The 26,157-nt window shown below is 42.2% G+C and overlaps 14 non-coding genes across 14 annotated transcripts; all 14 read left to right on the forward strand.

Moving 5' to 3' along the window:
- The first annotated feature begins 1,990 nt into the window (after nucleotides 1-1,990).
- On the forward strand, nucleotides 1,991-2,197 carry LOC126476543 (small nucleolar RNA U3). Its single transcript, XR_007587040.1, has one exon. It is a non-coding gene; the product is annotated as a small nucleolar RNA U3 (small nucleolar RNA).
- Nucleotides 2,198-3,150: 953 nt separating this feature from the next.
- Nucleotides 3,151-3,269, forward strand: LOC126476692 (U5 spliceosomal RNA). Its single transcript, XR_007587167.1, has one exon. It is a non-coding gene; the product is annotated as a U5 spliceosomal RNA (small nuclear RNA).
- A 2,454-nt stretch (nucleotides 3,270-5,723) lies between these two features.
- Nucleotides 5,724-5,930, forward strand: LOC126476544 (small nucleolar RNA U3). The gene has a single exon (XR_007587041.1). It is a non-coding gene; the product is annotated as a small nucleolar RNA U3 (small nucleolar RNA).
- Nucleotides 5,931-6,883: 953 nt separating this feature from the next.
- On the forward strand, nucleotides 6,884-7,002 carry LOC126476693 (U5 spliceosomal RNA). Its single transcript, XR_007587168.1, has one exon. It is a non-coding gene; the product is annotated as a U5 spliceosomal RNA (small nuclear RNA).
- A 2,444-nt stretch (nucleotides 7,003-9,446) lies between these two features.
- Nucleotides 9,447-9,653, forward strand: LOC126476545 (small nucleolar RNA U3). Its single transcript, XR_007587042.1, has one exon. It is a non-coding gene; the product is annotated as a small nucleolar RNA U3 (small nucleolar RNA).
- A 953-nt stretch (nucleotides 9,654-10,606) lies between these two features.
- Nucleotides 10,607-10,725, forward strand: LOC126476694 (U5 spliceosomal RNA). The gene has a single exon (XR_007587169.1). It is a non-coding gene; the product is annotated as a U5 spliceosomal RNA (small nuclear RNA).
- A 2,435-nt stretch (nucleotides 10,726-13,160) lies between these two features.
- LOC126476622 (small nucleolar RNA U3) lies at nucleotides 13,161-13,367 on the forward strand. The gene has a single exon (XR_007587110.1). It is a non-coding gene; the product is annotated as a small nucleolar RNA U3 (small nucleolar RNA).
- A 953-nt stretch (nucleotides 13,368-14,320) lies between these two features.
- On the forward strand, nucleotides 14,321-14,439 carry LOC126476695 (U5 spliceosomal RNA). Its single transcript, XR_007587170.1, has one exon. It is a non-coding gene; the product is annotated as a U5 spliceosomal RNA (small nuclear RNA).
- A 2,434-nt stretch (nucleotides 14,440-16,873) lies between these two features.
- Nucleotides 16,874-17,080, forward strand: LOC126476601 (small nucleolar RNA U3). Its single transcript, XR_007587092.1, has one exon. It is a non-coding gene; the product is annotated as a small nucleolar RNA U3 (small nucleolar RNA).
- Nucleotides 17,081-18,033: 953 nt separating this feature from the next.
- Nucleotides 18,034-18,152, forward strand: LOC126476696 (U5 spliceosomal RNA). The gene has a single exon (XR_007587171.1). It is a non-coding gene; the product is annotated as a U5 spliceosomal RNA (small nuclear RNA).
- A 2,437-nt stretch (nucleotides 18,153-20,589) lies between these two features.
- Nucleotides 20,590-20,796, forward strand: LOC126476602 (small nucleolar RNA U3). Its single transcript, XR_007587093.1, has one exon. It is a non-coding gene; the product is annotated as a small nucleolar RNA U3 (small nucleolar RNA).
- Nucleotides 20,797-21,751: 955 nt separating this feature from the next.
- LOC126476631 (U5 spliceosomal RNA) lies at nucleotides 21,752-21,870 on the forward strand. Its single transcript, XR_007587116.1, has one exon. It is a non-coding gene; the product is annotated as a U5 spliceosomal RNA (small nuclear RNA).
- A 2,444-nt stretch (nucleotides 21,871-24,314) lies between these two features.
- Nucleotides 24,315-24,521, forward strand: LOC126476621 (small nucleolar RNA U3). The gene has a single exon (XR_007587109.1). It is a non-coding gene; the product is annotated as a small nucleolar RNA U3 (small nucleolar RNA).
- Nucleotides 24,522-25,470: 949 nt separating this feature from the next.
- Nucleotides 25,471-25,589, forward strand: LOC126476703 (U5 spliceosomal RNA). The gene has a single exon (XR_007587177.1). It is a non-coding gene; the product is annotated as a U5 spliceosomal RNA (small nuclear RNA).
- Nucleotides 25,590-26,157: the final 568 nt, after the last annotated feature.

Genomic DNA, 26,157 nt, shown 5'->3' on the forward strand with positions numbered 1-26,157 from the left:
AGCTTTGGGCCGAAGATGGTGGTTAGTTGGGCAGGATGAGTATTTAAATGGTTTTCAATAGAGTGGATATTAGTGACACTGGCTTGTTGCCATAATGTGTTTGTTCATAACAGTGTACTCAGTTGTGTAGAAGATTTAGGTGAGAAAGAGACAATTGTTGAATATGACATAAATAGCTAGAAATGAAGTAAGTAGTAATTTCCTGCTAGGTGTAGTTTGGGTATGGTGTGTCTCAGTGAGAGATAAATCTTGAAATTGAAGGGTTGTTCCTAGCTACAGTCTTGGAAACTATGTATCTGCTGTTGACTCCAATGTTTTCAAGATTACTTGTGTACAAAATTGGGCAGACTTTGCAGTTTCTTCTTCAGTAAATCAGTGGAAGGTGGTGCAGATAATGGTAAAAATGTTCAGTGCCTCCTGTGAGTTGTTGATGCTGCTTGTCTTTTAAGTAAAATTGATAGGGGCTCTTGATTGACCCAGCCATACACAGAGCTGGTGCATACTTGGCTTGAGAAGACTTTGGTCAGTAAATGATGAAATACCAACACAGTGCTCACAACAAAGCTCCTTTCCCTGCATTCTAGTTTCCCTCGGGTATAGAGTGACATGATATTGGCAGAGGATGTGCAGATAATCACTTTGATCAGGCTGTTTGTTTTTTTAATGCTCTTTTACCAGAATCCATGCATAGTGATAACTGTGTTCTCTGGTGGAACACGATGAGAACATTGTGTGAAGTGCACAGAAGTAGCTATTTGAGTATGTATGAAAATGTGAGGTAACCACTGTTACTCCTAAATTTCTGTGGAATTAAGTTTTCTGTATGTGTGTGTGTGTGTGTGTGTGTGTGTGTGTGTGTGTGTGTGTGAGTGAGGTTCAAGTTGGTAGTTTATATGTTGCAAGCGAAAAAAGCTTTTTAGTAAACTGAGGCACTAGCATTAGTTTCCTGTTCACTGTGACAAGGAAGCTAGTATAAAAAGTAGTTTCTGGTTTTGCTTGCAAAGAAGTGCTCATGGGATGAAAGCACTGCTTGGGATTATTCTGAGATGATGTTGGGATTGCTAAACATGTAGCATTTTAGTAAGGAGCTTGTCGGAGTAGTTGTATAGTTGTAAAATTATTTGTTATTTTATGAGAAATTTCTGTATTCATAGCACATGGGCCATCATAGTTGAAGCATACAGATTGGCATGGTATGCGTAGGTCTGTAAAATGTCCTGACAGTGATGTTGATAGAGACTTGTTGTATACTTTGATTCTTCATCTGTTTAACAGTAGACATAAGAAATGTACTAGTGGAGCAAGTAGCTGTGAAATTACTGGTGTATGATTGATAGTATGGACGTGGCGCTGAATGGAAGTGTTTGTTCAGCTGTGGGTGTTTTCATAATTGCCATGTGAGGAAAAGCAATACTCGTGATAGGCGAAAAGAGATACAGAGAGAAACACATTTGTTGCGAGTATTGTATATCAGCAGCTCCAAGGGCGGGTATCAAGTAAGACGCAAAGTGAAACGAAAGAGGAAGTATGCATGAAAGAGGCCAAATATCGACAAGAGTTCGCACTGTTAGTGAGGTGAATGAGCTAGTGCTGTGCGAAAAATTTCGAAGAGAGAGGCGGTTTTAAAGAAAGCACAAGAGTCCTATGAATGCCCTCTTGTGTGTTTCTCTTTCAGTGGCTATTTGGCATGTCTGCTTGCGCCGTAGAATGCTACTGTATGTGCCCCAGGCCGCCATCTAGCGGCCGGAGGTGCAAGCGGTGTTTACATACAGTCTCGCCTGAGGCAATGGTCTCTCATTTCGGAACGCAAGAAGCACTGGTAGCGCACAAAATAGCTGAGCGAGATCATGGCGGCCAAGTAAGAGTAGAAGTAGGTTCTTTGCAGAATGTCCGAGCTTGTAAATCGCGAAATGTGAAGAGTGTGTCGTATTCTCGTAGGGCGTGTTGACGGTCTCGTGGCATAAGTAGCGAGCGGTGATAGCTTGCAAGCAAGATCATACTTCACAGGATCATTTCTGTAGTATGTCTTCAACTCTTTCTAGTTCAAAGCTGGAGTAGACGTAACCACGATGATGAGTGGTAGCACTCTCCCTGAGCGTGAGGCTTGCGATCGAGATTCATCGCATCTTGGTTGTAATCGATGATCGTTCACCACATTCTGAGGGATGTGGGAAGGGAATAGCGCTTTCCGAGTGGTGGTTTTATTTTATAGATCAGAAGCGTAAGTCATACCTTTGGTATCGCGACCCGCGTCGTTGCAGAAATGTCGCTGCAGGTTGTGGAAGGACTTTGATTGCGACATGTCATGAAAGCCTTGTGGAAGTTTCTCGAGTGTCACGGGGACGAGCCATTTGATTTGGCCTGCTCCAAGTGCTAGGCTTGGATGACAACGACGTACTTTTGAGTTACAAGACTGAGTGAGCAACACAAGAAGAGTGCAATTGATGACCATAAAAAGCTGACACACAACACAGTGTTGATAATCACCACTAATGCATGATGTACGAAACATTTAGGAGGAGCACGTTTGGCTAGCAAACATGAATTGAGCGATTTGCAAGGCACTGTTATCTGCAAGAAGGAATGCATGAAATTGGCAAATGAATAAGACTGGTTCAAATACTATCGACAGAAATTTTATTTCTGTTGTCAACTAGTATTAATTAGATGTGTGGGAGTAGGGGGATATTTCCCTTGCACCATACATCTACATACACGTATCGTCTGATGTGGCCTAGTTTTGCGTACAAAGAACTGTCTAGTTGTCAGTTTTTTCAGTGAACGAATGTGGTAGGGAGGAGAGAGATTAGTGTTAGATGCAGAGCAGTGCGGGCAGTTGTGTGTCGGACGTTGTATGTCGGACGGTGAGTCGCCGACAGGAATTAGGCGTGCTGCCATCTGTCGGCAGGTGAGGTAATGAAGCAGCTTGAATGGTGACAGAAATGATGAAAATAGTTAACTAAAGAGTAATAGCGACGACATTTGGCCGACACGTGTTTCAGCGTTGACAGTTAGTTTGGGGTGTGTGCTTGCATGACACTGGAAGTCTGTTGACGGTAGAGAAGTAGACAAGACGGAAAGAATTTTCCGCGTTCTCGCGGAGAAGTAATAGAGAAGCAGCCATAAGTATTGAAGTGAGGGCGTTGATCGGCACTCTGGTTTCCCTTCAAAACGAATAAATCTTTCGCCTTTTACTAAAGATTTCCGTGGAGGGGAACATTAAATGAGTCTATAAGGTATTTTTCGTAGTGCTCGGCTATTGCTGAGCCATAATCACAAGTGAAAACGTAATGTAAGTAGCAAGAGGTAGATTGTGTTGTGTGAATGAAGGGCGCGGAGTAGCGGATGACGTTGGATCAGGCAGATATTTGTTTTTTTAAAATTTGAAATTGTAATAGGCCGTGTCGTAGTATAATGAAACAAGTACATTTGCCCTGAAATGGCGTACAGTGTGTTAGACGATTGTGTAAAGACAGAGAGGGAGCTACAGGACTACCTGGAAACACTTGGTGAACCCTTTCCGTACCTCAGTTCTAGATGATTTGAGAGTGTTTACTTGCACTGCGGTTGCACAACAGCATATAAACTGATATTTTCAAGTGAATGATGAATGATAGGCTTTGTAAGAAATACTGGTATGTGATTAGTAGATTATGTTTTGAAACCCAAAATTATTTTTACCACAGAAGTTTGTGATTTGTAGGTATGATGTGAGTGAGCTTTGGGCCGAAGATGGTGGTTAGTTGGGCAGGATGAGTATTTAAATGGTTTTCAATAGAGTGGATATTAGTGACACTGGCTTGTTGCCATAATGTGTTTGTTCATAACAGTGTACTCAGTTGTGTAGAAGATTTAGGTGAGAAAGAGACAGTTGTTGAATATGACATAAATAGCTAGAAATGAAGTAAGTAGTAATTTCCTGCTAGGTGTAGTTTGGGTATGGTGTGTCTCAGTGAGAGATAAATCTTGAAATTGAAGGGTTGTTCCTAGCTACAGTCTTGGAAACTATGTATCTGCTGTTGACTCCAATGTTTTCAAGATTACTTGTGTACAAAATTGGGCAGACTTTGCAGTTTCTTCTTCAGTAAATCAGTGGAAGGTGGTGCAGATAATGGTAAAAATGTTCAGTGCCTCCTGTGAGTTGTTGATGCTGCTTGTCTTTTAAGTAAAATTGATAGGGGCTCTTGATTGACCCAGCCATACACAGAGCTGGTGCATACTTGGCTTGAGAAGACTTTGGTCAGTAAATGATGAAATACCAACACAGTGCTCACAACAAAGCTCCTTTCCCTGCATTCTAGTTTCCCTCGGGTATAGAGTGACATGATATTGGCAGAGGATGTGCAGATAATCACTTTGATCAGGCTGTTTGTTTTTTTAATGCTCTTTTACCAGAATCCATGCATAGTGATAACTGTGTTCTCTGGTGGAACACGATGAGAACATTGTGTGAAGTGCACAGAAGTAGCTATTTGAGTATGTATGAAAATGTGAGGTAACCACTGTTACTCCTAAATTTCTGTGGAATTAAGTTTTCTGTATGTATGTGTGTGTGTGTGTGTGTGTGTGTGTGTGTGTGTGTGTGTGTGTGTGTGTGTGTGTGTGGTTCAAGTTGGTAGTTTATATGTTGCAAGCGAAAAAAGCTTTTTAGTAAACTGAGGCACTAGCATTAGTTTCCTGTTCACTGTGACAAGGAAGCTAGTATAAAAAGCAGTTTGTGGTTTTGCTTGCAAAGAAGTGCTCATGGGATGAAAGCACTGCTTGGGATTATTCTGAGATGATGGGGGGATTGCTAAACATGTAGCATTTTAGTAAGGAGCTTGTCGGAGTAGTTGTATAGTTGTAAAATTATTTGTTATTTTATGAGAAATTTCTGTATTCATAGCACATGGGCCATCATAGTTGAAGCATACAGATTGGCATGGTATGCGTAGGTCTGTAAAATGTCCTGACAGTGATGTTGATAGAGACTTGTTGTATACTTTGATTCTTCATCTGTTTAACAGTAGACATAAGAAATGTATTAGTGGAGCAAGTAGCTGTGAAATTACTGGTGTATGATTGATAGTATGGACGTGGCGCTGAATGGAAGTGTTTGTTCAGCTGTGGGTGTTTTCATAATTGCCATGTGAGGAAAAGCAATACTCGTGATAGGCGAAAAGAGATACAGAGAGAAACACATTTGTTGCGAGTATTGTATATCAGCAGCTCCAAGGGCGGGTATCAAGTAAGACGCAAAGTGAAACGAAAGAGGAAGTATGCATGAAAGAGGCCAAATATCGACAAGAGTTCGCACTGTTAGAGTGAGGTGAATGAGCTAGTGCTGTGCGAAAAATTTCGAAGAGAGAGGCGGTTTTAAAGAAAGCACAAGAGTCCTATGAATGCCCTCTTGTGTGTTTCTCTTTCAGTGGCTATTTGGCATGTCTGCTTGCGCCGTAGAATGCTACTGTATGTGCCCCAGGCCGCCATCTAACGGCCGGAGGTGCAAGCGGTGTTTACATACAGTCTCGCCTGAGGCAATGGTCTCTCATTTCGGAACGCAAGAAGCACTGGTAGCGCACAAAATAGCTGAGCGAGATCATGGCGGCCAAGTAAGAGTAGAAGTAGGTTCTTTGCAGAATGTCCGAGCTTGTAAATCGCGAAATGTGAAGAGTGTGTCGTATTCTCGTAGGGCGTGTTGACGGTCTCGTGGCATAAGTAGCGAGCGGTGATAGCTTGCAAGCAAGATCATACTTCACAGGATCATTTCTGTAGTATGTCTTCAACTCTTTCTAGTTCAAAGCTGGAGTAGACGTAACCACGATGATGAGTGGTAGCACTCTCCCTGAGCGTGAGGCTTGCGATCGAGATTCATCGCATCTTGGTTGTAATCGATGATCGTTCACCACATTCTGAGGGATGTGGGAAGGGAATAGCGCTTTCCGAGTGGTGGTTTTATTTTATAGATCAGAAGCGTAAGTCATACCTTTGGTATCGCGACCCGCGTCGTTGCAGAAATGTCGCTGCAGGTTGTGGAAGGACTTTGATTGCGACATGTCATGAAAGCCTTGTGGAAGTTTCTCGAGTGTCACGGGGACGAGCCATTTGATTTGGCCTGCTCCAAGTGCTAGGCTTGGATGACAACGACGTACTTTTGAGTTACAAGACTGAGTGAGCAACACAAGAAGAGTGCAATTGATGACCATAAAAAGCTGACACACAACACAGTGTTGATAATCACCACTAATGCATGATGTACGAAACATTTAGGAGGAGCACGTTTGGCTAGCAAACATGAATTGAGCGATTTGCAAGGCACTGTTATCTGCAAGAAGGAATGCATGAAATTGGCAAATGAATAAGACTGGTTCAAATACTATCGACAGAAATTTTATTTCTGTTGTCAACTAGTATTAATTAGATGTGTGGGAGTAGGGGGATATTTCCCTTGCACCATACATCTACATACACGTATCGTCTGATGTGGCCTAGTTTTGCGTACAAAGAACTGTCTAGTTGTCAGTTTTTTCAGTGAACGAATGTGGTAGGGAGGAGAGAGATTAGTGTTAGATGCAGAGCAGTGCGGGCAGTTGTGTGTCGGACGTTGTATGTCGGACGGTGAGTCGCCGACAGGAATTAGGCGTGCTGCCATCTGTCGGCAGGTGAGGTAATGAAGCAGCTTGAATGGTGACAGAAATGATGAAAATAGTTAACTAAAGAGTAATAGCGACGACATTTGGCCGACACGTGTTTCAGCGTTGACAGTTAGTTTGGGGTGTGTGCTTGCATGACACTGGAAGTCTGTTGACGGTAGAGAAGTAGACAAGACGGAAAGAATTTTCCGCGTTCTCGCGGAGAAGTAATAGAGAAGCAGCCATAAGTATTGAAGTGAGGGCGTTGATCGGCACTCTGGTTTCCCTTCAAAACGAATAAATCTTTCGCCTTTTACTAAAGATTTCCGTGGAGGGGAACATTAAATGAGTCTATAAGGTATTTTTCGTAGTGCTCGGCTATTGCTGAGCCATAATCACAAGTGAAAACGTAATGTAAGTAGCAAGAGGTAGATTGTGTTGTGTGAATGAAGGGCGCGGAGTAGCGGATGACGTTGGATCAGGCAGATATTTGTTTTTTTAAAATTTGAAATTGTAATAGGCCGTGTCGTAGTATAATGAAACAAGTACATTTGCCCTGAAATGGCGTACAGTGTGTTAGACGATTGTGTAAAGACAGAGAGGGAGCTACAGGACTACCTGGAAACACTTGGTGAACCCTTTCCGTACCTCAGTTCTAGATGATTTGAGAGTGTTTACTTGCACTGCGGTTGCACAACAGCATATAAACTGATATTTTCAAGTGAATGATGAATGATAGGCTTTGTAAGAAATACTGGTATGTGATTAGTAGATTATGTTTTGAAACCCAAAATTATTTTTACCACAGAAGTTTGTGATTTGTAGGTATGATGTGAGTGAGCTTTGGGCCGAAGATGGTGGTTAGTTGGGCAGGATGAGTATTTAAATGGTTTTCAATAGAGTGGATATTAGTGACACTGGCTTGTTGCCATAATGTGTTTGTTCATAACAGTGTACTCAGTTGTGTAGAAGATTTAGGTGAGAAAGAGACAGTTGTTGAATATGACATAAATAGCTAGAAATGAAGTAAGTAGTAATTTCCTGCTAGGTGTAGTTTGGGTATGGTGTGTCTCAGTGAGAGATAAATCTTGAAATTGAAGGGTTGTTCCTAGCTACAGTCTTGGAAACTATGTATCTGCTGTTGACTCCAATGTTTTCAAGATTACTTGTGTACAAAATTGGGCAGACTTTGCAGTTTCTTCTTCAGTAAATCAGTGGAAGGTGGTGCAGATAATGGTAAAAATGTTCAGTGCCTCCTGTGAGTTGTTGATGCTGCTTGTCTTTTAAGTAAAATTGATAGGGGCTCTTGATTGACCCAGCCATACACAGAGCTGGTGCATACTTGGCTTGAGAAGACTTTGGTCAGTAAATGATGAAATACCAACACAGTGCTCACAACAAAGCTCCTTTCCCTGCATTCTAGTTTCCCTCGGGTATAGAGTGACATGATATTGGCAGAGGATGTGCAGATAATCACTTTGATCAGGCTGTTTGTTTTTTTAATGCTCTTTTACCAGAATCCATGCATAGTGATAACTGTGTTCTCTGGTGGAACACGATGAGAACATTGTGTGAAGTGCACAGAAGTAGCTATTTGAGTATGTATGAAAATGTGAGGTAACCACTGTTACTCCTAAATTTCTGTGGAATTAAGTTTTCTGTATGTGTGTGTGTGTGTGTGTGTGTGTGTGTGTGTGTGTGTGTGTGTGTGTGTGAGGTTCAAGTTGGTAGTTTATATGTTGCAAGCGAAAAAAGCTTTTTAGTAAACTGAGGCACTAGCATTAGTTTCCTGTTCACTGTGACAAGGAAGCTAGTATAAAAAGCAGTTTGTGGTTTTGCTTGCAAAGAAGTGCTCATGGGATGAAAGCACTGCTTGGGATTATTCTGAGATGATGGGGGGATTGCTAAACATGTAGCATTTTAGTAAGGAGCTTGTCGGAGTAGTTGTATAGTTGTAAAATTATTTGTTATTTTATGAGAAATTTCTGTATTCATAGCACATGGGCCATCATAGTTGAAGCATACAGATTGGCATGGTATGCGTAGGTCTGTAAAATGTCCTGACAGTGATGTTGATAGAGACTTGTTGTATACTTTGATTCTTCATCTGTTTAACAGTAGACATAAGAAATGTATTAGTGGAGCAAGTAGCTGTGAAATTGCTGGTGTATGATTGATAGTATGGACGTGGCGCTGAATGGAAGTGTTTGTTCAGATGTGGGTGTTTTCATAATTGCCATGTGAGGAAAAGCAATACTCGTGATAGGCGAAAAGAGATACAGAGAGAAACACATTTGTTGCGAGTATTGTATATCAGCAGCTCCAAGGGCGGGTATCAAGTAAGACGCAAAGTGAAACGAAAGAGGAAGTATGCATGAAAGAGGCCAAATATCGACAAGAGTTCGCACTGTTAGAGTGAGGTGAATGAGCTAGTGCTGTGCGAAAAATTTCGAAGAGAGAGGCGGTTTTAAAGAAAGCACAAGAGTCCTATGAATGCCCTCTTGTGTGTTTCTCTTTCAGTGGCTATTTGGCATGTCTGCTTGCGCCGTAGAATGCTACTGTATGTGCCCCAGGCCGCCATCTAACGGCCGGAGGTGCAAGCGGTGTTTACATACAGTCTCGCCTGAGGCAATGGTCTCTCATTTCGGAACGCAAGAAGCACTGGTAGCGCACAAAATAGCTGAGCGAGATCATGGCGGCCAAGTAAGAGTAGAAGTAGGTTCTTTGCAGAATGTCCGAGCTTGTAAATCGCGAAATGTGAAGAGTGTGTCGTATTCTCGTAGGGCGTGTTGACGGTCTCGTGGCATAAGTAGCGAGCGGTGATAGCTTGCAAGCAAGATCATACTTCACAGGATCATTTCTGTAGTATGTCTTCAACTCTTTCTAGTTCAAAGCTGGAGTAGACGTAACCACGATGATGAGTGGTAGCACTCTCCCTGAGCGTGAGGCTTGCGATCGAGATTCATCGCATCTTGGTTGTAATCGATGATCGTTCACCACATTCTGAGGGATGTGGGAAGGGAATAGCGCTTTCCGAGTGGTGGTTTTATTTTATAGATCAGAAGCGTAAGTCATACCTTTGGTATCGCGACCCGCGTCGTTGCAGAAATGTCGCTGCAGGTTGTGGAAGGACTTTGATTGCGACATGTCATGAAAGCCTTGTGGAAGTTTCTCGAGTGTCACGGGGACGAGCCATTTGATTTGGCCTGCTCCAAGTGCTAGGCTTGGATGACAACGACGTACTTTTGAGTTACAAGACTGAGTGAGCAACACAAGAAGAGTGCAATTGATGACCATAAAAAGCTGACACACAACACAGTGTTGATAATCACCACTAATGCATGATGTACGAAACATTTAGGAGGAGCACGTTTGGCTAGCAAACATGAATTGAGCGATTTGCAAGGCACTGTTATCTGCAAGAAGGAATGCATGAAATTGGCAAATGAATAAGACTGGTTCAAATACTATCGACAGAAATTTTATTTCTGTTGTCAACTAGTATTAATTAGATGTGTGGGAGTAGGGGGATATTTCCCTTGCACCATACATCTACATACACGTTGCGTCTGATGTGGCCTAGTTTTGCGTACAAAGAACTGTCTAGTTGTCAGTTTTTTCAGTGAACGAATGTGGTAGGGAGGAGAGAGATTAGTGTTAGATGCAGAGCAGTGCGGGCAGTTGTGTGTCGGACGTTGTATGTCGGACGGTGAGTCGCCGACAGGAATTAGGCGTGCTGCCATCTGTCGGCAGGTGAGGTAATGAAGCAGCTTGAATGGTGACAGAAATGATGAAAATAGTTAACTAAAGAGTAATAGCGACGACATTTGGCAGACACGTGTTTCAGCGTTGACAGTTAGTTTGGGGTGTGTGCTTGCATGACACTGGAAGTCTGTTGACGGTAGAGAAGTAGACAAGACGGAAAGAATTTTCCGCGTTCTCGCGGAGAAGTAATAGAGAAGCAGCCATAAGTATTGAAGTGAGGGCGTTGATCGGCACTCTGGTTTCCCTTCAAAACGAATAAATCTTTCGCCTTTTACTAAAGATTTCCGTGGAGGGGAACATTAAATGAGTCTATAAGGTATTTTTCGTAGTGCTCGGCTATTGCTGAGCCATAATCACAAGTGAAAACGTAATGTAAGTAGCAAGAGGTAGATTGTGTTGTGTGAATGAAGGGCGCGGAGTAGCGGATGACGTTGGATCAGGCAGATATTTGTTTTTTTAAAATTTGAAATTGTAATAGGCCGTGTCGTAGTATAATGAAACAAGTACATTTGCCCTGAAATGGCGTACAGTGTGTTAGACGATTGTGTAAAGACAGAGAGGGAGCTACAGGACTGCCTGGAAACACTTGGTGAACCCTTTCCGTACCTCAGTTCTAGATGATTTGAGAGTGTTTACTTGCACTGCGGTTGCACAACAGCATATAAACTGATATTTTCAAGTGAATGATGAATGATAGGCTTTGTAAGAAATACTGGTATGTGATTAGTAGATTATGTTTTGAAACCCAAAATTATTTTTACCACAGAAGTTTGTGATTTGTAGGTATGATGTGAGTGAGCTTTGGGCCGAAGATGGTGGTTAGTTGGGCAGGATGAGTATTTAAATGGTTTTCAATAGAGTGGATATTAGTGACACTGGCTTGTTGCCATAATGTGTTTGTTCATAACAGTGTACTCAGTTGTGTAGAAGATTTAGGTGAGAAAGAGACAGTTGTTGAATATGACATAAATAGCTAGAAATGAAGTAAGTAGTAATTTCCTGCTAGGTGTAGTTTGGGTATGGTGTGTCTCAGTGAGAGATAAATCTTGAAATTGAAGGGTTGTTCCTAGCTACAGTCTTGGAAACTATGTATCTGCTGTTGACTCCAATGTTTTCAAGATTACTTGTGTACAAAATTGGGCAGACTTTGCAGTTTCTTCTTCAGTAAATCAGTGGAAGGTGGTGCAGATAATGGTAAAAATGTTCAGTGCCTCCTGTGAGTTGTTGATGCTGCTTGTCTTTTAAGTAAAATTGATAGGGGCTCTTGATTGACCCAGCCATACACAGAGCTGGTGCATACTTGGCTTGAGAAGACTTTGGTCAGTAAATGATGAAATACCAACACAGTGCTCACAACAAAGCTCCTTTCCCTGCATTCTAGTTTCCCTCGGGTATAGAGTGACATGATATTGGCAGAGGATGTGCAGATAATCACTTTGATCAGGCTGTTTGTTTTTTTAATGCTCTTTTACCAGAATCCATGCATAGTGATAACTGTGTTCTCTGGTGGAACACGATGAGACATTGTGTGAAGTGCACAGAAGTAGCTATTTGAGTATGTATGAAAATGTGAGGTAACCACTGTTACTCCTAAATTTCTGTGGAATTAAGTTTTCTGTATGTGTGTGTGTGTGTGTGTGTGTGTGTGTGTGTGTGTGTGTGTGAGGTTCAAGTTGGTAGTTTATATGTTGCAAGCGAAAAAAGCTTTTTAGTAAACTGAGGCACTAGCATTAGTTTCCTGTTCACTGTGACAAGGAAGCTAGTATAAAAAGTAGTTTGTGGTTTTGCTTGCAAAGAAGTGCTCATGGGATGAAAGCACTGCTTGGGATTATTCTGAGATAATGGGGGGATTGCTAAACATGTAGCATTTTAGTAAGGAGCTTGTCGGAGTAGTTGTATAGTTGTAAAATTATTTGTTATTTTATGAGAAATTTCTGTATTCATAGCACATGGGCCATCATAGTTGAAGCATACAGATTGGCATGGTATGCGTAGGTCTGTAAAATGTCCTGACAGTGATGTTGATAGAGACTTGTTGTATACTTTGATTCTTCATCTGTTTAACAGTAGACATAAGAAATGTATTAGTGGAGCAAGTAGCTGTGAAATTGCTGGTGTATGATTGATAGTATGGACGTGGCGCTGAATGGAAGTGTTTGTTCAGCTGTGGGTGTTTTCATAATTGCCATGTGAGGAAAAGCAATACTCGTGATAGGCGAAAAGAGATACAGAGAGAAACACATTTGTTGCGAGTATTGTATATCAGCAGCTCCAAGGGCGGGTATCAGGTAAGACGCAAAGTGAAACGAAAGAGGAAGTATGCATGAAAGAGGCCAAATATCGACTAGAGTTCGCACTGTTAGAGTGAGGTGAATGAGCTAGTGGTGTGCGAAAAACTTCGAAGAGAGAGGCGGTTTTAAAGAAAGCACAAGAGTCCTATGAATGCCCTCTTGTGTGTTTCTCTTTCAGTGGCTATTTGGCATGTCTGCTTGCGCCGTAGAATGCTACTGTATGTGCCCCAGGCCGCCATCTAGCGGCCGGAGGTGCAAGCGGTGTTTACATACAGTCTCGCCTGAGGCAATGGTCTCTCATTTCGGAACGCAAGAAGCACTGGTAGCGCACAAAATAGCTGAGCGAGATCATGGCGGCCAAGTAAGAGTAGAAGTAGGTTCTTTGCAGAATGTCCGAGCTTGTAAATCGCGAAATGTGAAGAGTGTGTCGTATTCTCGTAGGGCGTGTTGACGGTCTCGTGGCATAAGTAGCGAGCGGTGATAGCTTGCAAGCAAGATCATACTTCACAGGATCATTTCTGTAGTATGTCTTCAACTCTCTCTAGTTCAAAGCTGGAGTAGACGTAACCACGATGATGAGTGGTAGCACTCTCCCTGAGCGTGAGGCTTGCGATCGAGATTCATCGCATCTTGGTTGTAATCGATGATGGTTCACCACATTCTGAGGGATGTGGGAAGGGAATAGCGCTTTCCGAGTGGTGGTTTTATTTTATAGATCAGAAGCGTAAGTCATACCTTTGGTATCGGGACCCGCGTCGTTGCAGAAATGTCGCTGCAGGTTGTGGAAGGACTTTGATTGCGACATGTCATGAAAGCCTTGTGGAAGTTTCTCGAGTGTCACGGGGACGAGCCATTTGATTTGGCCTGCTCCAAGTGCTAGGCTTGGATGACAACGACGTACTTTTGAGTTACAAGACTGAGTGAGCAACACAAGAAGAGTGCAATTGATGACCATAAAAAGCTGACACACAACACAGTGTTGATAATCACCACTAATGCATGATGTACGAAACATTTAGGAGGAGCACGTTTGGCTAGCAAACATGAATTGAGCGATTTGCAAGGCACTGTTATCTGCAAGAAGGAATGCATGAAATTGGCAAATGAATAAGACTGGTTCAAATACTATCGACAGAAATTTTATTTCTGTTGTCAACTAGTATTAATTAGATGTGTGGGAGTAGGGGGATATTTCCCTTGCACCATACATCTACATACACGTTTCGTCTGATGTGGCCTAGTTTTGCGTACAAAGAACTGTCTAGTTGTCAGTTTTTTCAGTGAACGAATGTGGTAGGGAGGAGAGAGATTAGTGTTAGATGCAGAGCAGTGCGGGCAGTTGTGTGTCGGACGTTGTATGTCGGACGGTGAGTCGCCGACAGGAATTAGGCGTGCTGCCATCTGTCGGCAGGTGAGGTAATGAAGCAGCTTGAATGGTGACAGAAATGATGAAAATAGTTAACTAAAGAGTAATAGCGACGACATTTGGCAGACACGTGTTTCAGCGTTGACAGTTAGTTTGGGGTGTGTGCTTGCATGACACTGGAAGTCTGTTGACGGTAGAGAAGTAGACAAGACGGAAAGAATTTTCCGCGTTCTCGCGGAGAAGTAATAGAGAAGCAGCCATAAGTATTGAAGTGAGGGCGTTGATCGGCACTCTGGTTTCCCTTCAAAACGAATAAATCTTTCGCCTTTTACTAAAGATTTCCGTGGAGGGGAACATTAAATGAGTCTATAAGGTATTTTTCGTAGTGCTCGGCTATTGCTGAGCCATAATCACAAGTGAAAACGTAATGTAAGTAGCAAGAGGTAGATTGTGTTGTGTGAATGAAGGGCGTGGAGTAGCGGATGACGTTGGATCAGGCAGATATTTGTTTTTTTAAAATTTGAAATTGTAATAGGCCGTGTCGTAGTATAATGAAACAAGTACATTTGCCCTGAAATGGCGTACAGTGTGTTAGACGATTGTGTAAAGACAGAGAGGGAGCTACAGGACTACCTGGAAACACTTGGTGAACCCTTTCCGTACCTCAGTTCTAGATGATTTGAGAGTGTTTACTTGCACTGCAGTTGCACAACAGCATATAAACTGATATATTCAAGTGAATGATGAATGATAGGCTTTGTAAGAAATACTGGTATGTGATTAGTAGATTATGTTTTGAAACCCAAAATTATTTTTACCACAGAAGTTTGTGATTTGTAGGTATGATGTGAGTGAGCTTTGGGCCGAAGATGGTGGTTAGTTGGGCAGGATGAGTATTTAAATGGTTTTCAATAGAGTGGATATTAGTGACACTGGCTTGTTGCCATAATGTGTTTGTTCATAACAGTGTACTCAGTTGTGTAGAAGATTTAGGTGAGAAAGAGACAGTTGTTGAATATGACATAAATAGCTAGAAATGAAGTAAGTAGTAATTTCCTGCTAGGTGTAGTTTGGGTATGGTGTGTCTCAGTGAGAGATAAATCTTGAAATTGAAGGGTTGTTCCTAGCTACAGTCTTGGAAACTATGTATCTGCTGTTGACTCCAATGTTTTCAAGATTACTTGTGTACAAAATTGGGCAGACTGCAGTTTCTTTTTCAGTAAATCAGTGGAAGGTGGTGCAGACAATGGTAAAAATGTTCAGTGCCTCCTGTGAGTTGTTGATGCTGCTTGTCTTTTAAGTAAAATTGATAGGGGCTCTTGATTGACCCAGCCATACACAGAGCTGGTGCATACTTGGCTTGAGAAGACTTTGGTCAGTAAATGATGAAATACCAACACAGTGCTCACAACAAAGCTCCTTTCCCTGCATTCTAGTTTCCCTCGGGTATAGAGTGACATGATATTGGCAGAGGATGTGCAGATAATCACTTTGATCAGGCTGTTTGTTTTTTTAATGCTCTTTTACCAGAATCCATGCATAGTGATAACTGTGTTCTCTGGTGGAACACGATGAGAACATTGTGTGAAGTGCACAGAAGTAGCTATTTGAATATGTATGAAAATGTGAGGTAACCACTGTTACTCCTAAATTTCTGTGGAATTAAGTTTTCTGTATGTGTGTGTGTGTGTGTGTGTGTGTGTGTGTGTGTGTGTGTGTGTGTGTGTGTGTGAGGTTCAAGTTGGTAGTTTATATGTTGCAAGCGAAAAAAGCTTTTTAGTAAACTGAGGCACTAGCATTAGTTTCCTGTTCACTGTGACAAGGAAGCTAGTATAAAAAGTAGTTTGTGGTTTTGCTTGCAAAGAAGTGCTCATGGGATGAAAGCACTGCTTGGGATTATTCTGAGATGATGGGGGGATTGCTAAACATGTAGCATTTTAGTAAGGAGCTTGTCGGAGTAGTTGTATAGTTGTAAAATTATTTGTTATTTTATGAGAAATTTCTGTATTCATAGCACATGGGCCATCATAGTTGAAGCATACAGATTGGCATGGTATGCGTAGGTCTGTAAAATGTCCTGACAGTGATGTTGATAGAGACTTGTTGTATACTTTGATTCTTCATCTGTTTAACAGTAGACATAAGAAATGTATTAGTGGAGCAAGTAGCTGTGAAATTACTGGTGTATGATTGATAGTATGGACGTGGCGCTGAATGGAAGTGTTTGTTCAGCTGTGGGTGTTTTCATAATTGCCATGTGAGGAAAAGCAATACTCGTGATAGGCGAAAAGAGATACAGAGAGAAACACATTTGTTGCGAGTATTGTATATCAGCAGCTCCAAGGGCGGGTATCAAGTAAGACGCAAAGTGAAACGAAAGAGGAAGTATGCATGAAAGAGGCCAAATATCGACAAGAGTTCGCACTGTTAGAGTGAGGTGAATGAGCTAGTGCTGTGCGAAAAATTTCGAAGAGAGAGGCGGTTTTAAAGAAAGCACAAGAGTCCTATTGTGTGTTTCTCTTACAGTGGCTATTTGGCATGTCTGCTTGCGCCGTAGAATGCTACTGTATGTGCCCCAGGCCGCCATCTAGCGGCCGGAGGTGCAAGCGGTGTTTACAGCAGTCTCGTCTGAGGCAATGGTCTCTCATTTCGGAACGCAAGAAGCACTGGTAGCGCACAAAATAGCTGAGCGAGATCATGGCGGCCAAGTAAGAGTAGAAGTAGGTTCTTTGCAGAATGTCCGAGCTTGTAAATCGCGAAATGTGAAGAGTGTGTCGTATTCTCGTAGGGCGTGTTGACGGTCTCGTGGCATAAGTAGCGAGCGGTGATAGCTTGCAAGCAAGATCATACTTCACAGGATCATTTCTGTAGTATGTCTTCAACTCTCTCTAGTTCAAAGCTGGAGTAGACGTAACCACGATGATGAGTGGTAGCACTCTCCCTGAGCGTGAGGCTTGCGATCGAGATTCATCGCATCTTGGTTGTAATCGATGATCGTTCACCACATTCTGAGGGATGTGGGAAGGGAATAGCGCTTTCCGAGTGGTGGTTTTATTTTATAGATCAGAAGCGTAAGTCATACCTTTGGTATCGGGACCCGCGTCGTTGCAGAAATGTCGCTGCAGGTTGTGGAAGGACTTTGATTGCGACATGTCATGAAAGCCTTGTGGAAGTTTCTCGAGTGTCACGGGGACGAGCCATTTGATTTGGCCTGCTCCAAGTGCTAGGCTTGGATGACAACGACGTACTTTTGAGTTACAAGACTGAGTGAGCAACACAAGAAGAGTGCAATTGATGACCATAAAAAGCTGACACACAACACAGTGTTGATAATCACCACTAATGCATGATGTACGAAACATTTAGGAGGAGCACGTTTGGCTAGCAAACATGAATTGAGCGATTTGCAAGGCACTGTTATCTGCAAGAAGGAATGCGTGAAATTGGCAAATGAATAAGACTGGTTCAAATACTATCGACAGAAATTTTATTTCTGTTGTCAACTAGTATTAATTAGATGTGTGGGAGTAGGGGGATATTTCCCTTGCACCATACATCTACATACACGTTTCGTCTGATGTGGCCTAGTTTTGCGTACAAAGAACTGTCTAGTTGTCAGTTTTTTCAGTGAACGAATGTGGTAGGGAGGAGAGAGATTAGTGTTGGATGCAGAGCTGTGCGGGCAGTTGTGTGTCGGACGTTGTATGTCGGACGGTGAGTCGCCGACAGGAATTAGGCGTGCTGCCATCTGTCGGCAGGTGAGGTAATGAAGCAGCTTGAATGGTGACAGAAATGATGAAAATAGTTAACTAAAGAGTAATAGCGACGACATTTGGCAGACACGTGTTTCAGCGTTGACAGTTAGTTTGGGGTGTGTGCTTGCATGACACTGGAAGTCTGTTGACGGTAGAGAAGTAGACAAGACGGAAAGAATTTTCCGCGTTCTCGCGGAGAAGTAATAGAGAAGCAGCCATAAGTATTGAAGTGAGGGCGTTGATCGGCACTCTGGTTTCCCTTCAAAACGAATAAATCTTTCGCCTTTTACTAAAGATTTCCGTGGAGGGGAACATTAAATGAGTCTATAAGGTATTTTTCGTAGTGCTCGGCTATTGCTGAGCCATAATCACAAGTGAAAACGTAATGTAAGTAGCAAGAGGTAGATTGTGTTGTGTGAATGAAGGGCGTGGAGTAGCGGATGACGTTGGATCAGGCAGATATTTGTTTTTATAAAATTTGAAATTGTAATAGGCCGTGTCGTAGTATAATGAAACAAGTACATTTGCCCTGAAATGGCGTACAGTGTGTTAGACGATTGTGTAAAGACAGAGAGGGAGCTACAGGACTACCTGGAAACACTTGGTGAACCCTTTCCGTACCTCAGTTCTAGATGATTTGAGAGTGTTTACTTGCACTGCAGTTGCACAACAGCATATAAACTGATATATTCAAGTGAATGATGAATGATAGGCTTTGTAAGAAATACTGGTATGTGATTAGTAGATTATGTTTTGAAACCCAAAATTATTTTTACCACAGAAGTTTGTGATTTGTAGGTATGATGTGAGTGAGCTTTGGGCCGAAGATGGTGGTTAGTTGGGCAGGATGAGTATTTAAATGGTTTTCAATAGAGTGGATATTAGTGACACTGGCTTGTTGCCATAATGTGTTTGTTCATAACAGTGTACTCAGTTGTGTAGAAGATTTAGGTGAGAAAGAGACAGTTGTTGAATATGACATAAATAGCTAGAAATGAAGTAAGTAGTAATTTCCTGCTAGGTGTAGTTTGGGTATGGTGTGTCTCAGTGAGAGATAAATCTTGAAATTGAAGGGTTGTTCCTAGCTACAGTCTTGGAAACTATGTATCTGCTGTTGACTCCAATGTTTTCAAGATTACTTGTGTACAAAATTGGGCAGACTGCAGTTTCTTCTTCAGTAAATCAGTGGAAGGTGGTGCAGACAATGGTAAAAATGTTCAGTGCCTCCTGTGAGTTGTTGATGCTGCTTGTCTTTTAAGTAAAATTGATAGGGGCTCTTGATTGACCCAGCCATACACAGAGCTGGTGCATACTTGGCTTGAGAAGACTTTGGTCAGTAAATGATGAAATACCAACACAGTGCTCACAACAAAGCTCCTTTCCCTGCATTCTAGTTTCCCTCGGGTATAGAGTGACATGATATTGGCAGAGGATGTGCAGATAATCACTTTGATCAGGCTGTTTGTTTTTTTAATGCTCTTTTACCAGAATCCATGCATAGTGATAACTGTGTTCTCTGGTGGAACACGATGAGAACATTGTGTGAAGTGCACAGAAGTAGCTATTTGAATATGTATGAAAATGTGAGGTAACCACTGTTACTCCTAAATTTCTGTGGAATTAAGTTTTCTGTATGTGTGTGTGTGTGTGTGTGTGTGTGTGTGTGTGTGTGTGTGTGTGTGTGTGTGTGTGAGGTTCAAGTTGGTAGTTTATATGTTGCAAGCGAAAAAAGCTTTTTAGTAAACTGAGGCACTAGCATTAGTTTCCTGTTCACTGTGACAAGGAAGCTAGTATAAAAAGTAGTTTGTGGTTTTGCTTGCAAAGAAGTGCTCATGGGATGAAAGCACTGCTTGGGATTATTCTGAGATGATGTTGGGATTGCTAAACATGTAGCATTTTAGTAAGGAGCTTGTCGGAGTAGTTGTATAGTTGTAAAATTATTTGTTATTTTATGAGAAATTTCTGTATTCATAGCACATGGGCCATCATAGTTGAAGCATACAGATTGGCATGGTATGCGTAGGTCTGTAAAATGTCCTGACAGTGATGTTGATAGAGACTTGTTGTATACTTTGATTCTTCATCTGTTTAACAGTAGACATAAGAAATGTACTAGTGGAGCAAGTAGCTGTGAAATTACTGGTGTATGATTGATAGTATGGACGTGGCGCTGAATGGAAGTGTTTGTTCAGCTGTGGGTGTTTTCATAATTGCCATGTGAGGAAAAGCAATACTCGTGATAGGCGAAAAGAGATACAGAGAGAAACACATTTGTTGCGAGTATTGTATATCAGCAGCTCCAAGGGCGGGTATCAAGTAAGACGCAAAGTGAAACGAAAGAGGAAGTATGCATGAAAGAGGCCAAATATCGACAAGAGTTCGCACTGTTAGAGTGAGGTGAATGAGCTAGTGCTGTGCGAAAAATTTCGAAGAGAGAGGCGGTTTTAAAGAAAGCACAAGAGTCCTATTGTGTGTTTCTCTTACAGTGGCTATTTGGCATGTCTGCTTGCGCCGTAGAATGCTACTGTATGTGCCCCAGGCCGCCATCTAGCGGCCGGAGGTGCAAGCGGTGTTTACATACAGTCTCGTCTGAGGCAATGGTCTCTCATTTCGGAACGCAAGAAGCACTGGTAGCGCACAAAATAGCTGAGCGAGATCATGGCGGCCAAGTAGGAGTAGAAGTAGGTTCTTTGCAGAATGTCCGAGCTTGTAAATCGCGAAATGTGAAGAGTGTGTCGTATTCTCGTAGGGCGTGTTGACGGTCTCGTGGCATAAGTAGCGAGCGGTGATAGCTTGCAAGCAAGATCATACTTCACAGGATCATTTCTGTAGTATGTCTTCAACTCTCTCTAGTTCAAAGCTGGAGTAGACGTAACCACGATGATGAGTGGTAGCACTCTCCCTGAGCGTGAGGCTTGCGATCGAGATTCATCGCATCTTGGTTGTAATCGATGATCGTTCACCACATTCTGAGGGATGTGGGAAGGGAATAGCGCTTTCCGAGTGGTGGTTTTATTTTATAGATCAGAAGCGTAAGTCATACCTTTGGTATCGGGACCCGCGTCGTTGCAGAAATGTCGCTGCAGGTTGTGGAAGGACTTTGATTGCGACATGTCATGAAAGCCTTGTGGAAGTTTCTCGAGTGTCACGGGGACGAGCCATTTGATTTGGCCTGCTCCAAGTGCTAGGCTTGGATGACAACGACGTACTTTTGAGTTACAAGACTGAGTGAGCAACACAAGAAGAGTGCAATTGATGACCATAAAAAGCTGACACACAACACAGTGTTGATAATCACCACTAATGCATGATGTACGAAACATTTAGGAGGAGCACGTTTGGCTAGCAAACATGAATTGAGCGATTTGCAAGGCACTGTTATCTGCAAGAAGGAATGCATGAAATTGGCAAATGAATAAGACTGGTTCAAATACTATCGACTGAAATTTTATTTCTGTTGTCAACTAGTATTAATTAGATGTGTGGGAGTAGGGGGATATTTCCCTTGCACCATACATCTACATACACGTTTCGTCTGATGTGGCCTAGTTTTGCGTACAAAGAACTGTCTAGTTGTCAGTTTTTTCAGTGAACGAATGTGGTAGGGAGGAGAGAGATTAGTGTTAGATGCAGAGCAGTGCGGGCAGTTGTGTGTCGGACGTTGTATGTCGGACGGTGAGTCGCCGACAGGAATTAGGCGTGCTGCCATCTGTCGGCAGGTGAGGTAATGAAGCAGCTTGAATGGTGACAGAAATGATGAAAATAGTTAACTAAAGAGTAATAGCGACGACATTTGGCAGACACGTGTTTCAGCGTTGACAGTTAGTTTGGGGTGTGTGTGCTTGCATGACACTGGAAGTCTGTTGACGGTAGAGAAGTAGACAAGACGGAAAGAATTTTCCGCGTTCTCGCGGAGAAGTAATAGAGAAGCAGCCATAAGTATTGAAGTGAGGGCGTTGATCGGCACTCTGGTTTCCCTTCAAAACGAATAAATCTTTCGCCTTTTACTAAAGATTTCCGTGGAGGGGAACATTTAATGAGTCTATAAGGTATTTTTCGTAGTGCTCGGCTATTGCTGAGCCATAATCACAAGTGAAAACGTAATGTAAGTAGCAAGAGGTAGATTGTGTTGTGTGAATGAAGGGCGTGGAGTAGCGGATGACGTTGGATCAGGCAGATATTTGTTTTTTTAAAAATTGAAATTGTAATAGGCCGTGTCGTAGTATAATGAAACAAGTACATTTGCCCTGAAATGGCGTACAGTGTGTTAGACGATTGTGTACAGACAGACAGAGAGGGAGCTACAGGACTACCTGGAAACACTTGGTGAACCCTTTCCGTACCTCAGTTCTAGATGATTTGAGAGTGTTTACTTGCACTGCAGTTGCACAACAGCATATAAACTGATATTTTGAAGTGAATGATGAATGATAGGCTTTGTAAGAAATACTGGTATGTGATTAGTAGATTATGTTTTGAAACCCAAAATTATTTTTACCACAGAAGTTTGTGATTTGTAGGTATGATGTGAGTGAGCTTTGGGCCGAAGATGGTGGTTAGTTGGGCAGGATGAGTATTTAAATGGTTTTCAATAGAGTGGATATTAGTGACACTGGCTTGTTGCCATAATGTGTTTGTTCATAACAGTGTACTCAGTTGTGTAGAAGATTTAGGTGAGAAAGAGACAGTTGTTGAATATGACATAAATAGCTAGAAATGAAGTAAGTAGTAATTTCCTGCTAGGTGTAGTTTGGGTATGGTGTGTCTCAGTGAGAGATAAATCTTGAAATTGAAGGGTTGTTCCTAGCTACAGTCTTGGAAACTATGTATCTGCTGTTGACTCCAATGTTTTCAAGATTACTTGTGTACAAAATTGGGCAGACTTTGCAGTTTCTTCTTCAGTAAATCAGTGGAAGGTGGTGCAGATAATGGTAAAAATGTTCAGTGCCTCCTGTGAGTTGTTGATGCTGCTTGTCTTTTAAGTAAAATTGATAGGGGCTCTTGATTGACCCAGCCATACACAGAGCTGGTGCATACTTGGCTTGAGAAGACTTTGGTCAGTAAATGATGAAATACCAACACAGTGCTCACAACAAAGCTCCTTTCCCTGCATTCTAGTTTCCCTCGGGTATAGAGTGACATGATATTGGCAGAGGAAGTGCAGATAATCACTTTGATCAGGCTGTTTATTTTTTTAATGCTCTTTTACCAGAATCCATGCATAGTGATAACTGTGTTCTCTGGTGAAACACGCTGAGAACATTGTGTGAAGTGCACAGAAGTAGCTATTTGAGTATGTATGAAAATGTGAGGTAACCACTGTTACTCCTAAATTTCTGTGGAATTAAGTTTTCTGTATGTGTGTGTGTGTGTGTGTGTGTGTGTGTGTGTGTGTGTGTGTGTGTGAGGTTCAAGTTGGTAGTTTATATGTTGCAAGCGAAAAAAGCTTTTTAGTAAACTGAGGCACTAGCATTAGTTTCCTGTTCACTGTGACAAGGAAGCTAGTATAAAAAGTAGTTTGTGGTTTTGCTTGCAAAGAAGTGCTCATGGGATGAAAGCACTGCTTGGGATTATTCTGAGATGATGGGGGGATTGCTAAACATGTAGCATTTTAGTAAGGAGCTTGTCGGAGTAGTTGTATAGTTGTAAAATTATTTGTTATTTTATGAGAAATTTCTGTATTCATAGCACATGGGCCATCATAGTTGAAGCATACAGATTGGCATGGTATGCGTAGGTCTGTAAAATGTCCTGACAGTGATGTTGATAGAGACTTGTTGTATACTTTGATTCTTCATCTGTTTAACAGTAGACATAAGAAATGTATTAGTGGAGCAAGTAGCTGTGAAATTCCTGGTGTATGATTGATAGTATGGCCGTGGCGCTGAATGGAAGTGTTTGTTCAGCTGTGGGTGTTTTCATAATTGCCATGTGAGGAAAAGCAATACTCGTGATAGGCGAAAAGAGATACAGAGAGAAACACATTTGTTGCGAGTATTGTATATCAGCAGCTCCAAGGGCGGGTATCAAGTAAGACGCAAAGTGAAACGAAAGAGGAAGTATGCATGAAAGAGGCCAAATATCGACAAGAGTTCGCACTGTTAGAGTGAGGTGAATGAGCTAGTGCTGTGCGAAAAATTTCGAAGAGAGAGGCGGTTTTAAAGAAAGCACAAGAGTCCTATGAATGCCCTCTTGTGTGTTTCTCTTTCAGTGGCTATTTGGCATGTCTGCTTGCGCCGTAGAATGCTACTGTATGTGCCCCAGGCCGCCATCTAGCGGCCGGAGGTGCAAGCGGTGTTTACATACAGTCTCGCCTGAGGCAATGGTCTCTCATTTCGGAACGCAAGAAGCACTGGTAGCGCACAAAATAGCTGAGCGAGATCATGGCGGCCAAGTAAGAGTAGAAGTAGGTTCTTTGCAGAATGTCCGAGCTTGTAAATCGCGAAATGTGAAGAGTGTGTCGTATTCTCGTAGGGCGTGTTGACGGTCTCGTGGCATAAGTAGCGAGCGGTGATAGCTTGCAAGCAAGATCATATTTCACAGGATCATTTCTGTAGTATGTCTTCAACTCTCTCTAGTTCAAAGCTGGAGTAGACGTAACCACGATGATGAGTGGTAGCACTCTCCCTGAGCGTGAGGCTTGCGATCGAGATTCATCGCATCTTGGTTGTAATCGATGATCGTTCACCACATTCTGAGGGATGTGGGAAGGGAATAGCGCTTTCCGAGTGGTGGTTTTATTTTATAGATCAGAAGCGTAAGTCATACCTTTGGTATCGGGACCCGCGTCGTTGCAGAAATGTCGCTGCAGGTTGTGGAAGGACTTTGATTGCGACATGTCATGAAAGCCTTGTGGAAGTTTCTCGAGTGTCACGGGGACGAGCCATTTGATTTGGCCTGCTCCAAGTGCTAGGCTTGGATGACAACGACGTACTTTTGAGTTACAAGACTGAGTGAGCAACACAAGAAGAGTGCAATTGATGACCATAAAAAGCTGACACACAACACAGTGTTGATAATCACCACTAATGCATGATGTACGAAACATTTAGGAGGAGCACGTTTGGCTAGCAAACATGAATTGAGCGATTTGCAAGGCACTGTTATCTGCAAGAAGGAATGCATGAAATTGGCAAATGAATAAGACTGGTTCAAATACTATGGACTGAAATTTTATTTCTGTTGTCAACTAGTATTAATTAGATGTGTGGGAGTAGGGGGATATTTCCCTTGCACCATACATCTACATACACGTTTCGTCTGATGTGGCCTAGTTTTGCGTACAAAGAACTGTCTAGTTGTCAGTTTTTTCAGTGAACGAATGTGGTAGGGAGGAGAGAGATTAGTGTTAGATGCAGAGCAGTGCGGGCAGTTGTGTGTCGGACGTTGTATGTCGGACGGTGAGTCGCCGACAGGAATTAGGCGTGCTGCCATCTGTCGGCAGGTGAGGTAATGAAGCAGCTTGAATGGTGACAGAAATGATGAAAATAGTTAACTAAAGAGTAATAGCGACGACATTTGGCAGACACGTGTTTCAGCGTTGACAGTTTGGGGTGTGTGCTTGCATGACACTGGAAGTCTGTTGGCGGTAGAGAAGTAGACAAGACGGAAAGAATTTTCCGCGTTCTCGCGGAGAAGTAATAGAGAAGCAGCCATAAGTATTGAAGTGAGGGCGTTGATCGGCACTCTGGTTTCCCTTCAAAACGAATAAATCTTTCGCCTTTTACTAAAGATTTCCGTGGAGGGGAACATTAAATGAGTCTATTAGGTATTTTTCGTAGTGCTCGGCTATTGCTGAGCCATAATCACAAGTGAAAACGTAATGTAAGTAGCAAGAGGTAGATTGTGTTGTGTGAATGAAGGGCGTGGAGTAGCGGATGACGTTGGATCAGGCAGATATTTGTTTTTTTAAAATTTGAAATTGTAATAGGCCGTGTCGTAGTATAATGAAACAAGTACATTTGCCCTGAAATGGCGTACAGTGTGTTAGACGATTGTGTAAAGACAGAGAGGGAGCTACAGGACTACCTGGAAACACTTGGTGAACCCTTTCCGTACCTCAGTTCTAGATGATTTGAGAGTGTTTACTTGCACTGCAGTTGCACAACAGCATATAAACTGATATTTTGAAGTGAATGATGAATGATAGGCTTTGTAAGAAATACTGGTATGTGATTAGTAGATTATGTTTTGAAACCCAAAATTATTTTTACCACAGAAGTTTGTGATTTGTAGGTATGATGTGAGTGAGCTTTGGGCCGAAGATGGTGGTTAGTTGGGCAGGATGAGTATTTAAATGGTTTTCAATAGAGTGGATATTAGTGACACTGGCTTGTTGCCATAATGTGTTTGTTCATAACAGTGTACTC

This window comes from Schistocerca serialis, chromosome 4, assembly GCF_023864345.2.
Source record: "Schistocerca serialis cubense isolate TAMUIC-IGC-003099 chromosome 4, iqSchSeri2.2, whole genome shotgun sequence".
Classification (NCBI taxonomy): Eukaryota; Metazoa; Arthropoda; class Insecta; order Orthoptera; family Acrididae; genus Schistocerca; species Schistocerca serialis.